Source organism: Protopterus annectens, chromosome 14.part0 (genome assembly GCF_019279795.1).
Source record: "Protopterus annectens isolate FY-2018-M chromosome 14.part0, PAN1.0, whole genome shotgun sequence".
Taxonomy (NCBI): Eukaryota; Metazoa; Chordata; order Ceratodontiformes; family Protopteridae; genus Protopterus; species Protopterus annectens.
In genome coordinates, this window is record NC_056748.1 from 28,902,971 (window position 1) to 28,917,696 (window position 14,726).

The 14,726-nt window shown below is 44.0% G+C and overlaps 1 protein-coding gene across 1 annotated transcript in view; it reads right to left on the reverse strand.

Annotated features, from left to right (window-relative positions):
- The window catches only part of FRYL (FRY like transcription coactivator), a 3,917,685-nt gene that overhangs the window by 3,844,363 nt on the left and 58,596 nt on the right, over nt 1-14,726 (reverse strand). The window lies entirely within an intron of this gene.

Consider the following 14,726-nt stretch of genomic DNA (forward strand, 5'->3'; position numbering starts at 1 on the left):
ACACAAAATTGAGATCCCAAGCAGGAGTAGGAGCTCTACGTGGGGTCTTATATTCTTTGCCCTCTAAGAAATTGCTTGAACAAAGGATGCGAAAACAATGGTGGGTCACAATCATAGTGAGCTGAAATTGCTGCAGCATGAATCTTAATGGAAGAGAAAGACAAACCTTTGTCCAATAACTCAGTAAGATATTGAAGAGCCACACTCAAATTAGGCTCAGAAATCTCCAAATTCTTTGCTGCACTCCAAAATAAAAATCTCTTCCATTTTTCTGCGTACACTTTCCTTGTACTAGGTCTTCTGGCTTCCATAATCACATTTAAAACTTGTTGAGGAAGCTGAGACCTGCTGTTTTTCAAAACAGAATATGCCAGGCTGTTAGATGAAGAGAGTGAAGCTTGACATTGAGCAGGTGACCGTCCCTCTGAGACAACAGGTGTGGAATCAAAGGTAAAGGCCATGGAGGCTTCCTTACCAGACTCCTCAGTAATGGGTACCAGTGTTGCCGAGGCCAATCTGGAGCTATTAAAATCATCCTTGGCTTGTCTTGTCTGACCTTTAGGAGCACCTTTGGGAGAAGAGGCAGAGGTGGAAAGGCATACACATGAAGATTTTTCCAACTGAAAGAAAGAGCATCCACTTTCCAAGCTGTGTGATGAAACCTCTTTGTGAAAAACTTTGGCAGCTGGTGGTTTAGTGGAGAAGCGAACAGATCTATGTCTGGAGTTCCCCATGACACTGTCAATTTCCGAAATACATGAAGATCCAGTTTCCACTCGTGGGGATCCATGATTTGTCTGCTTAACACATCTGCTAAGGAGTTCTGTGCTCCCGGCAGAAACCTTGCCTGAAGAGTTAGTTGCAAGCTGAGCGCAGTCTCCCATAAAATCATTGCTTGCCTGCACAACGGGTAAGAATGTGTTCCCCCTTGTTTGTTGATGTACCACATGACAGTTGTGTTGTCTGTTAGAATCAACACCTGCCCAGGAAGAAGTAACTCCTTGAAAGCCATTAATGCAAACTGGACTGCTAACATCTCCTTCATGTTGATATGTAGATGCTGTAGTCTGGCAGGCCACTTGTCTTGTATCCACTTTCCATTTAGATGAGCTCCCCAAGCAATGTCTGAGGCATCTGTCGTTAGAATCTGACTCGCCTCTGGCCGGGTCACAGAGAGTCCCTTGTTTAGGTGACATTCCTGAGCCCACCACAAAAATTCCTGTTGAATGCAAGGTATTATTTGAATGACAGTGTCCAAATCCTGGCAGTGCTGTGTCCATACATTTTGAGATACCATTGCAGCTTCCTCATATGCAGTTTGGCATTGGGAAGCACCAGAATACAAGATGCCATGAACCCTAAGGCTTGAAGGACTGTCCTTGCAGTCAGCCCGGACTGAAGAGATAGTTGATGGAAGTAAATGGAAAGATTCTTTTGTTTGTCCGGGGTTAAAAAGGCCATCTGAGCTGCTGTATTCAGTCTCACACCCAGAAAGCACATGTCTTGAGAGGGTACTAGACTGGACTTTATTTCGTTCACAGAATACCCTAGGCATCTTAGCACTGCTATCACATATTCCAAATGCTGTAACATGTCTTCCTTTTCTTGGGCCAGAAACAGGCTGTCGCCCAAGTAAGGATAGATTTGAATTCCTTTTAGCCTGAAGTAAGCTATCACTGGAGCCAGAACCTTTGTGAATACTCTGGGCGCAGTAGATAAGCCAAAGGGCAATGCAGAGAACTGATAATGGGAATTTCCAGCTCGAAAACGCAGATACTTCCTGCAACTTAGTCTGATAGGCACATGAAGGTAAGCCTCCTTGAGATCTAAAGTTACCATCCAGTGATCTTTGCCCAGCAGAGGTAAAAGCTGTTGTAACGTCAACATTTTGAACTTGGGAATGTCCAGATAAGTGTTGAGGATAGATAAATCCAAAATTGGTCTCCATGTGTTCCCCTTCTTTGGTACTAGGAACAGGCGAGAATAAAATCCTAGGCCCCTTTCTGGCACAGGAACTGGCTGAATGGCCCCTATTTGGAGTAACAGAGAAATTTGCTTGTGAGCCTCTTTTCTTTGTAGAGGAGGAATGTCTGGCATGCCTTTGAAAGGAGGCAAGGTATGGAAATAAAACCTGTAACCGTGGTGAATGATATCCAAAACCCATCTGTCTTGGGTAATTAAATCCCAGTTTTCTTTGAAAAGAGCCAACCTTCCTCCCAAAGGTGCTGCCAGACGAGAACGTACTGGCAGCTGAAAAGGCAGGTCATTGGGTCTGTTTACGAAAGGACTGACCCCTGCCCTCACCAGAAGTCTGAGCAGGAGAACTCCCTGTTCTAGGCCTAAAAGAACCTTGAGCTCTGCCCCTACCACGCCTAGACCTACCCCTAGACTGGGAATCATAAGCAGGATATGTCCATCCCTTAGTAGGCCAATTTCTACTAAACTTGCGAGGCTGCACCTGCAAAAGATCTTTAACAGTTTGCATAGACTTAGCCTTGTCCTCCATTTTCTTTAAAACTGCTTCCACAGGCGAACCAAACAACACGTCAGACTGTAAAGGAGCATCCAAAATTCTTGTCTTAACATGCTCAGCTAAATTCTGATCCCTCAACCAGGCGTGCCTACGAAGAACAGAACCAGTGGCAGCCACCCTCGAGGAGGCCTGCACAGCATCAAAACCACATTGCAAGGAATGCTTACCCACCTGTTCAGACACATGAACTAAATCCTGCAACTCTTTACACTCAATACCTTCCGCCAGAGCATCCACCTTAGACTTCAATTGTGAAAGGAGATAATTTTGATATTCTAACATGTGAAACTGGCAATTCAACGCTCTCATGGCTAAAGTGGAAGAAGTATATACTTTCTTTCCCTATCTATCCAAAGCCCTTGCCTCTATCAGGAGGAACAGGATTTTTAACAACAGAAGCCTTAACACCTTTAGGCCCCTGAGAGACAGTTTCCGGGTCTGCCCTAGGACTCTTAAAAAGATACTTATGAGCTTCAGGCACCCTATAGTACCTATCCGGTTTAACTGGGGCAGGAGGCAAAGAATCAGGGTTCAGGGAAGCCTCTGCAAAAACATCTTCCACCACATTCAGAACAGGAGGTATAGCTAAAGGCCTATGCTGGGGTAAAAACAAGAATTCCCTAAGCCTCTTCCTGGAATCAGAGAAATCTTGACCTTCCCATTTAAAATGCTCCCTCATGGAATGCAGAGTCTCTGAAAATGAAAAATCCTCAGGAGAAGAAGCTGAAGGAGTAGAATCATCCACATCAGAATCAGAATAAGGAGGAAACTCCTGCAAGTCTTCAGCCGAAGACTCAGAAGCCTCCGAACACTGCTCAAAACTCTCAAACTCAGGTTCCACCCTAGGCCTCTTATCAGGAGGGGGCATAGAACCTCTAATCATAGTAATCAAATCCTCTGCCATTTTAAGCATATGTTTCTTAGGCAAAGATCCTGAAGAGCTAGGAGAAACCCCCACTGAAGTTAAACCTGGCCTGCCTCTCAAAGAAGCCTTGGAAACAGAAGGGGAGGCTCTAACCACCTTAGGAAGAGAGGGAAGAACAGCCACCTGAGAAGCCCCTTCAGCCTGGCCTACCTCCTGAGAGGACACATCCTGTAACAGGAAAGTCTCTCCCTGAGACTCCAAAGAAACTCCTGGCAGAACCTCCGGCTCCACTGAGCCTTCTAAAGAACCGACGTCCGGGACTGTCGGTTCTTCCACTCGAGGCTTTGCTGCTTTGTCCTTGCGCTTTTTGGACGAAGCAGGCGTCGGAGCATCCGACGGCATTTTATAATTACAACGCTTCCCAAAAACTAACCTGGCACAGTCTAACCTTCTCTTAATAGTGCGTTTGTTAAATCTAGCACAAGAGCGGCATCCAACAACGTCGTGCTCAGGCCCTAAACAAGGTATACACAAGGTATGGTAATCCCTATGAGGTATCTGTTTCCCACAAGAAATACAGTTATTCACTTTTTCTGACATCCGGTTAAATACTGAGGCAAGAAAAAAACAAAATATTCCCCAACGGGGTACTTAGCCAACTTTGATTCGGTCTGAAACTCCGACTTCAGAAAATTTCAGAACGCCAACCTGCACTCGCAAAACTGCTTCTGCATCGGACCATGCGGCAAAAAAGACTGAGGATATGACGCCGGTCATGCGCATTAGTACCCTGACGTCCTGACGTCAGACTAATGCGCCTTGACCGACGTCAGCCATATACTTTGGTATTCGGGCCGACTGGGACAGCGGACTACCCAATGGTTAGGACTGCAGCAATGTGGAATGAAGAACATCAGCTCTGTCACATCTGATGGATGTGCGGGAAAGCCCCTGAAAAGGGGGATGATTTTCTATCCATTGCCAAATGTACCCTCATTAAATCACTCTCGGTAACCATTTGTCTGAGACAATTTGTGGCCAGGCTACAGGGTTGAGAAGGAGCCTGGGGGAAAGGAAAAGGAAGGGCAGTAGAGAAGGAACAGCTGCGACTCAGCATAATCATTCCTTTGCTGGAGGCTGATCCTTTTTTGGAAGGGATGTCTTCTTGTTTGGTTTCAAATAATTATCCTCCTGCCATTTCCTTCTAGATCCCTGACTTTTGTTTGGCTGAGATTTTTTTTTTCTGCCCCTTGAAGGAAGGCACCTTGTTTGGAGAGAACTTAGGTACATGAAACATCCTAGATACCCCATGCATTAAATCTGCCTCAGTCACCCAATTGTTTTAATAGAGGATCCTATCTCCAATTCAGAACGTAAATATGCATTCAAAATTTCGGCTGAAGTTCTGATTACCTAACCCAGCATACAGTCTTAATATAGCAGAAACAGAAGCTTTTGAGACTGAATCTGTACATTCAAGCACAGCTCTCAAAATTGTGTTTCAAAACCAGAGTCAAAATAGAAAATAATTCATTCATACAAGACTTTTGCTCTTTAAGTAAGAATGCAACAAAATCCACAAAACTGCATGCACATTATAAAATACATTTCCGCATAGAACCTTGATAATATAGCATTTTAAAGGTTAGCTTACTAGAGATATCCATTTGTCATAAATATCTAACATTTTCTCTCTAGTCCAGCACCATACGACAGATGAAGCCAAGGTTTTTTTGATTTGAGCAGGCAGCTGGTAAGACCACTGCTCAGTCAACAGTCACATGAGAGAAAGAGAGAGTGGTTTATTTTTGAGGAAACCCTACACTTTCTCAGAGCCTTTTTAGGAACTGCTGGAATGGATACTGGTGTCCTACAGGTAGCTTCATAAATATTTTCCAAGGCTGATAAGAGATAGGGGGATAGCCACAGAAATGGGCATCTTGTCCTCTAGGTCCATTTAACCTGCCAAGCTCTGGGGTAGTGTGCAAAGTACAGTTGTGTACACTTACCATAAATGTAGATGTTAGAGTGTATTCACTCTTGCAGTCATTACATTTGGGTAATCTGCTGGCAGGTTGCCCTCAGTCGACCTGAATTCCAAAGTCTTGGGTCCTGCGTTGGTTGCTGTCTCCTCTTCCATGACGTCAGGTTGTCAGGGGTATAGAACAGGCAGCAGACGCCATTTTCTTTAGTTTTTCTTGCCCCAGATGTCAGGTGCCCCCCAAATGGGTAGCAAAAATATATATAAACAATATAAACATGCAACAATATAAACTTTACCTTCATCTATAAGCAAATACACCACCAAGGATGTAGAAAATAGTGAAGGAAAGAGAAACTCCAGAATAAAAAGGGGGATGGTGGGCGGGTAACCTGGACAGCAACAGTGAATACACTCTAGCATCTACATTTATGGTAAGTGCACACAACTGTACTATGTTCTTAGTGTTTCACTGTTGCAGTCATTACATTTAGGAAGAATCCCAAAGCTATGGATGGGGGGCTGGAGCTAAAAACTGCATTAGGGGTGGCTATAAGGCCCTGCAGAACTGCAGTGGCAAAGCCTTCCTTGGACTTAGAGAAGAGAGGCAAATGATAATGCTTTGTAAAAGTGTGAACAAAACTCCAAGTAGCAGCTTCTAGAATGTCTTTGGTTGGTACCCCTCTGAGAAAAGATGCTGATGTAGCTGCAGCCCTTGTGGAACGAGATCTAATGCCCTTGAGCACTGGTTTGCCATGATGTAAGTAGCAGAAACAAATGCAGTGGCTTACCCACTTTGAAACGGTCTGCTTTGAAATGGCCTTTCTCTCTGATCCTGCAGCAAATGCCACCAGTAGCTGCTCAGATTTTCTTAGAGCTTTAGTCCTGCTCAAGTAGAATCTTAGTTGTCTGTGTACGTCCAAGGAATGCAGAATCCGCTCACCCTTGTTCTGCGGATTTGGATAAAAAGTTGGCAGATGAATAGTTTGATTAAAAGCCACACTGGAAACCACTTTAGGCATAAAGGAAGGATTGGTCCTGAGGGACACCATGTCTGGGTAAAATATGATAAAAGGCTCCACAACCATGAGGCCTGTAGCTCTGAAACCCTTCTTGCTGAAGTAATTGCCAGGAGCAAAGCTGTTTTCCATGATAAGAACTTTAGATCTGCAGTAGCAGCTGGTTCAAATGGAGGCAGGGTGAGCTTTTCCAACACAAAACTGAGGTCCCATGCAGGAATTGGTGATCTTCTGGGAGGCCTTAAATTTTTGGCCCCTCTAAGATACTGCCTTTAGCAAAGGATGAGAAAAGATTGGTGGCTCTGTGTTGTAATGAGCAGAGATTTATCAGCATAAGATTTTCTAGAACTAGGTCTTCTGGCTTCCAAAATGACATCCATCACAGATTTACTGAGAGGTGTTGTTTGAATAACTACATGATCAGCCATGCTGCCAGGTTCAGTGTTTGGAGCTGATTGTGCAGAATCTGATTGTTTTGCTGAGACAGTAAGCGAGGTATTTGAGGCAAGTACCAAGCTGGGAATTGAGACATATTCCTTAGGATTGGGTACCAGTGTTGGCGGGGTCAGTCCGGGGCAATTAGTATCATCTTTGGTTTTTCTTGTCTGACCTTTAGTAGGACCTTGGGAAGAAGACGTAGAGGAGGAAAGGCATAAACAGATAGGTTTTTCCAACTGAAGGATAGGGCATCCACTTTCCATGCTTGTCTGTGATAAGTCCTTGTGCAGAATTTGTCCAGTTGATAATTCCGAGGAGAGGCAAATAGGTCTATGTCTAGGCTCTCCCATTTCTTTATCATCATGCTGAAGACTTGTGGATCTAGTTTCCACTCGTGAGGGTCCATAAGATTTCTGCTTAAGTCTACCAGTGTTTTGCTTTCCTGGCAGGAATTGAGCTTGAAAATGTACTTGGTAAGCCAAGGCTGTGTCCCACAGTGCCATGGCTAGTCTGTAAAGGGGTTAACAGTGTGTGCCCCCCCACTCGTTTATGTACCTCATAACCGTGGTGTTGTCCGTTCTTTATCAGTAGTTGTCCTGGATGAAGCAAGTCCTTGAAGGCTGTCAGGGCATTTTGAACAGCTAACATCTCTTTTTGGTTGATATGCAGATGCATTTGTTTTGGGGTCCATATGCGCTGAATGCATCTTCCCGCCAGGTAGGCCCCCCATGCATAGTCTGACGCGTCTGTAGTTAAGGTCTGGTTGGCAGGGGGTAGAGTGAAAGCCAGTCTCCCATGTTTTGGTGACATGCCTTTGCCCACCAAAGAAGCTCCTGTTTGTAGGCAGGGAATGAGAGGAATCATTGTTTCCAGACTGTGACAATGTTGACTCCATAAACTTTTAGGTACCACTGTAGTTTCCTCATATGCAGTCTTGCATATGGAATCAGTAGACTGCAGGATGCCACGAACCCCAAAAGTCTGCAGAGTTTGTCTTGCAGATAACTGGGTTTTTGTTGCCATCTGTTTGAAGTAAATAGTCAGTTGCCTTTGTCTGGCGTGAGGAAAGCCATCTGGGCAGTTGTATTTAAGCTTGCACCCAGGAATGTTATCTTTTGAGAGGGTACCAGTTGTGATTTCTTTTCGTTTACCGTGTCCCCTAGGCATGTTAGAAGCCTTTTCACAGACGCCAGATGCTGAAGAAGAATGTCCTTGTTGTTTGCTTGAATGAGACAGTTGTCCAAGTAAGGACAGATTTGTATACTTCTTTGTCTGCAAAATGCAATTACTGGTGCCAGGCACTTTGTAAAGACCCTGGGCACAGTAGACAAGCCAAAGGGCAGTGCAGACAATTGGTAATGCATAAATCCAGCCTTGAAACGGAGGTATCGTCTGCACGACTCCCTTATTGGGATATGCAGGTATGCCTCTTAAGTTTAATGTCACCAGCCAAGCATTCTTGTCCAGCATGGGCAGAAGCTGCTGCAAAGTTAGCATTTTGAATATTGGAATGTCCAGGAATGTGTTCAAAATTGATAAATCCAGTATTGGGCGCCAGGTCTCGTCTTTTCTGGGTACCAAGAACTGTCTTGAATAAAACCCTTGTCCTTTTTCCTGTTCTGTAAATGGCTGAATAGCCCCCATATCCATGAGGGACGTAACTTGTTTCTGTGCCTCTGCCCATTGATTTTTTGGCAGATCTGGCCAACCGTGTGCAATTGGCAGTGTGTGGAAGTGGAATCTGTATCACTGAGATACTATGTTTAACACCCACTTGTCCTGGGTTATTAACTGCCAATTTTGAGCATAAAGTGCTAATTTTCCCCCTAAGGGTGCTGCCAAAAGGTAAGTGTTTGGTGATGGCAGAGGGAAGTCATTGAGACAGTTTACTGTAGGGTTGCGCTTTATTTCCTCCAGATTTGGAGGTAGAAGCACCCCGTTGCTTTGACCTGTAAGAATACTGTGACTGGTATCTAGAGCCTTTACGGTGCCTGGATTTGCCCCATGGAGCTCTGTCGGACACAGAAAGGACCAATTTTTTGTAGGCCAGTGTCTACTGAATCTTGGTGGCTGCACTTGTAAGAAGTCTTACAGTTTACATAGACTTAGCTTTGGCTTCCATTTTCTTTAAAACCTCTTCTGCCTTAATACCAAACAGAGTATCATGCTGCAAAGGTGCATCCAGCAATTTAGCTTTAACATGATCAAGCAAATTTTACTCTCTTAGCCAGGCATGCCTCCTAATCACAGATCCAGTAACTGCGGCTTTGCAGGAGGCCTCTAAGGAATCAAAATCACATTGCAAAGTATGCTTTCCAACTTGTTCTGCTGCATACAATAATTCCTGCAATTCTTTACTTTCTGCACATTCAGAAATCAGCATCATTTTCTATTTCAGTAATCCCATAACATGCTGTTGATACTTGAGCATATGAAACTAGCAGTTTAAGGCCCCGATTGCCAAGGTTGCAGATGTATAAACCTTCTTTCCCCATCTATCCAGTGCCCTGGAATCTCTGTCAGAGGGGGCAGGAGTTTTTGCTGTTGAGGCCTTAACACCTTTTGGACCCTGTGAAATAGTTTCAGGGTCAGCAGCAGGGTTTTTAAATAAAAAAATTGTGAGTCAGGAACCCTGTAATATCTGTTTGGCTTCTAGGAGCCGGAGGTAAGGAGTCTGGTGTCAAGCGCGACTCCGAAAACACATCATCCACAATGTCTAAAACAGGAGGTATGGCTAAAGGCCTATGCTGAGGGAAAAGAAGGAAATCCCTAAGCCTCTTAGATTCTGAGAAAACTTGACTCTCCCAGTGAAATAGCTCCCTCAAAGTATGCAAGGTTTCTCCAAAGGAATAATCTTCAGGAGGAGATGCAGATGGGATAGATTCCTCTGCATCAGAATCCCCACAGGGTGGTATAGAAAATTCCTGATCAGAAGAGAAATCAGAAGAAACAGAAACCTGATCTGAAGATTCATAATCACTGTCTTGCCTAGACCGCTTATCAGGAGAGGGTTGGAACTCCTGATCAAGGTAATTAGGTCTTCAGCCACTTTGATCATCTGCTTTTTGGGCATAGAGGCCTGTGCACGTGGCTCATGCATCTGTTTTTTAGCTTTAGTCTTTGATTTTGAAGCTGGCGTCGGTTTTATATAAAAATGCTGTGGCCTGAATACACCCTCAGAAGCCAGTGCCTGCTCAGCGGCTCCGGACCCATCTGAGAAAGAGACATCCGCGGGTACAATACTTCGAGAATCTCGCAGCGTGCCGAACTCCACATGGGTCTTGGTAGAGGCCTGCGACTCGAAGGTAGCGGGTTTCAGGGGCTGCGAAAGCGCCTCACTGAGTATCGGCGACTGGCTTAGGAGAAGATTAGTCTTGGACCTAGACAGTCTGTCTCTGTCCTTTTCTTTGCATTTTTTGTGAACTCCGGTAGTCGGATTGCTATCCGACGACATTTAAGGATAGTTAAATCTGATTCCAAAATATTTTGAGGCAAAGATATACAGACGCTTAATAGTGCGTTGGTTAAATCTAGCACAAAACAGACAGCTAGACACGTTATGATCAGGGCTTAGGCAAGGAATACAGTATAAATGGAAATCCTTATGAGGTACTTCCTTCCCACAAGTAATGCAATTATTAACTTTTACTGACATCGATATGAAGCAAGAAAAAGTTTCCCCAACGGGGTACTTAGCTGTAGTGAAGACTTCAGTTCTGAAACTCGAATATTTCAGGAGTCAGCCGACCGGCACTTACGAACTGCTTTTGCTTCGGGCATCACGCGGCAAGAAAGACTCAAGAAAATGATACTGGCTGCCTGTTTTATACCCCTGATGACCTGACGTCATGGAAGAGGAGACAGCAACCGACGCAGGACCCAAGACTTTGGAATTCAGGCCGACTGAGGGCAACTTGCCTGCAGATTACCCAAATGTAATGACTGTAACAGTGAAACACGAAGAACATCTTCTCCCATTTAGAAATCATCTGAAGAAAAGTGAGCACTTGTTTGGAATTGAGCTCAGGTTCACGTTCCTAAGAATCAAAGTGACTGGACTCAGTATCAACTAGCAAATCACCATTATCCTCAGAAGTCCTTAACATTCTTTGAAACACACAGGTCTCTAGCCAAACTACCATTAACATATACATTCTTTTGCATAAGGTTGATCATAACCACCAGAATTAGCTGTCTGCAAGACACTCTGCCAATGAAACTACTTCAGCCTCAAACAGCTATAATGAGTAACAGATGAACCTTTTTCTTGTGAACTTCAACTACTAGATAAATATCTGGGGGCACAGTACTATGTTTGGCAAGGGGTCTCTTACCTTGGACTACTCCTGCACCACATATTGCAACAGCCCCAGGGGGCAACTCCCATTCCATAATAGAGACCAAAGCTAAACTAAAGGAAGACTGGCCAAAGGGCAAGTGGTTTGTAAGCTGAGTAGTTGCCCTGGCAGAATCACGAAGGTGGAAGCATATTTTGTTTTGCGTTTTTTCTTTTTAGGTGCAACAGGTTTTGATGGGGGAGGGGGCATACTAGAGGCAAGGTCTAGGTCAGGGGAGAGAACACCAGCCAAAATAATATACTGACAGTACTGGATAATGTTGTACAATAGGAACTTAAAAGTTATGTCCTACAGAACTAAACTCTTCCAAACCATGCTGCTTTCACGTAAGCACAGTCTGAAATGTGCTCAGAATTCTTTTACAACTGACAGAAGTTAGAGAACTTCCAATAAATAAAGTCCAAACACCAAAGCAAGCAATGTGCTAAATCAATGTTAAAAATTAGCTCCACACACTTTAACCATATTAAACTACTGCAAAATTACTGTTCAATAGCAATTTAAACTATATATCCTTTTCTGAGTAAAATCTCATTGTCTGAATAAAATCTCCACATTCAAATAACTTAATTTGTTGTAAAATCATGATACAATGTTAAAAATATACAGAGCAAAGTCATTCATGTAATAACGTATAAATGTTGAAAACATCCAAGTACTGCAATATTTTCTTGTCAAAATATGAAGATAAAGCAGACCAACATTATAAATGCAAGAGACAAACCCCAGTGCCCAAGAGAACACATGCACACTCCACTTTTGAGAGAAGCACTGAAAGCTTCCTCAGAAACAATAAAAACAAACAAATGTTAGACAGAAGCAAAACTGCCACTGCTACAAGCAGAAATTCCCACATGAGTTACTATAAACACTGACAAATAAAATATAAAAATGTTTTAAAAAATAGAAAGTGAATATTATAACTAATAAATTCAGAGAAAGGGAATCCTCAAACGGGGCTTATCTGACCAGTAAGCAGGAAAAAAATCATCACTAGATCCTGCGAAAAGTAGGAGGGCTTTCTTCTTTCAATGGCAGAAAGAAATACTGAACACTCAGTTCTGGTTACAGCTGAAGGCTTCCCTCTCAGGATATGTTCAGACAATCGGCTGTCACAGGAAGAGACAGGGAGTGTGTGTGTGTGTGTGTGTGTGGGGGGGGCAAGCTTTTGAAAGCTGGCCAGTACTGGGTTACTTTGGCAGATAACCCAAAATGCCACTGAGGCAGTGGAAATGAATATTTCAAGCTGGTTCCACCAACCCCACCCTAGAGACTGGTGCCCTCAAAGAAAGCAACCAAACTTCCTCCTCAATTCTGCAATGGCCACTGCTGTGCTGATGATTTCTTAATCGATCAGTCAGCATGCTTCCTACACTCCTGATAACCCTGAGAGATGCCCCTTTTGATCTCTGTACCATATCCTTCCTTAAGTCAGTCCCCTTACCATTTTTACACCGCCTAACACCAGTGTCTACCCACATTTCTTTCCAAAGTGCTTTAACTTCCTCCCAGCTTGGCACTCTCCATTTAGTCTGTTACGACTAAAGTCTATTTATCAATTACCTATGTTCCCTCTTCCCCTTATTAGCTATGCTCCCCCACCACCCTATGTTCCTCAATATCATCTATCAAGCTGATCAGGCCTACTCCTCCCTTCCTTTTATTACACACCTAAAAAGCTTTTTATTTCCTCAGTCTCTTCACCACAGCCCCAAGGACAGTCCTTGATCCATTTTTCATGGCTGTTCCATACTTCAACCAAGCACCACTCTCCTCAGCTCCCTCTGCACAATCCAGTCCACCTCTGTGAAATACAACACTGTCAAGTTTGTCTTCTTTTCCTTCCCCCATTCAAACCACAGTGGTGTGATCAGTCTGGCCATCTACACATTTATCTGGACATACTCAACTATGTCCTAACTGGTTAGGACCACATCCATAATTCTAACCTTTCTAGTGCAGTCTTGCATTAGCTGGATGAACCACTCATGATTTAAAACATTCCATCACCTTGCACTTCTACCTCAGGCTACAACCCTCTTCCTGCTATACCTATCCTCAATGTTTTCACTTCACCAGGTCTCATTCTCTGCAGTGTCTTGGCAGTACTGTCCTCAGCACTGATCTTTCCCTCACCTTGGGTAACCTGGTCTAGGTTTTTCACGGCCAATCCCTTCCTTCAAGGTGGTGTTCCTCCTAATGTTTGACACAATCCCATATGTAAATTAACACATCCTTCTAACCTTTCTCAACTCTTGTTATTCTTTAACAATCTACACTCTGGTACCTCCATGCAGCTATTCCTCATCAATGGCCCATGATCCAGTGATTCTGACAAGATGCAACCTACCCTCATTACTACCTGCAACTCTACATTTTCCTTTCTAAGCTGTTTATTCTGCAAAGTAAACGGCTCAGCCATAAGCAAATATATAATTTTTTGTTCTGTCACAGCTACTTGTTTTTTCCTCCACCTGACAAGTGCTTGAATACATACCCAATTTTCTGCTTCTAGGGCATTCCTTCTCCAATCTTAGTTTTAAGGTGAGTCTTGGTGCTACACCCTTCCAGTTTCAATTATTTTCCCCAATGAGCTATGATGTAGCCTGTCCAAAACAGCTGATCTCTCTGGCAAGTCTTTCCCATCCTCTGAACAGACTCAAGCCCTTTCTCTTGTCTGCTACTGCAGCTAACCTAAGTCTCCACTCCCCACCATGGCACATGTAACCACAAGAATGTTAACTCCAACCTTTTATCCTGGCATCTCTTTATCCCTTTTTCTCACTACACGCTAGGTCTCCCTGCCTCCTATTCCCAGTCTCCCCATATTGCTAGTCCTCTCTTATTACCCTCTGATTACTCCTCTTTCCCCTCCTACTTTCTTCCTGTTCTGCCCTTAGCGGTGCCTCCTGCAAGACTAGCTCCAGCTCTCATTCACTGGACACCACTACCTACCTTCTCCCTCATACCTTGAGTTTCTTTTTCCTGGTTTCCTGTTTCACCTTTGTACCAAGACTTCTCTCCATTGTCCTCCTGTCTGCAACCGTATTCCAACTACCTTCCTACCAAAGTCCAATCCTTTGCTTATTTCCTTACTACCATTCCCCAGCCCAGCATGTCAATTTTTTCCACAGCTTCCTGCAACTAATTAGGCAAGATAACCCTGGGTCCATTCATTCCGCTGTGGAGGCAAGGTTTGAGTGTTGGGGGGAAGGGCCAGTCTGAAGAATTCAATGGTGCTCTCTCCACCCCACTTCTATAGCAGCCATATAAGCCCCACTACAACTGCAGCAGGTGGCGCATGAGCACTTCTGCATATGATTCAACTCCTGACTAGGAGACGCTGCTTGCACAGCAAGCACACTACACTCTTCAAGCTGTGTAGATACACCTGCATTCCTAGAGGTGTTGTCAATGCTGCAAAACAAGCTGCTTAAGATGTGCAAGCAAATGTTGACCCCTCAAACTCATCCTACCCACCTCAACCCTCCAGTGTCAGTGCCACTAGTCAAACAAATGCCCTCTGGGGTGC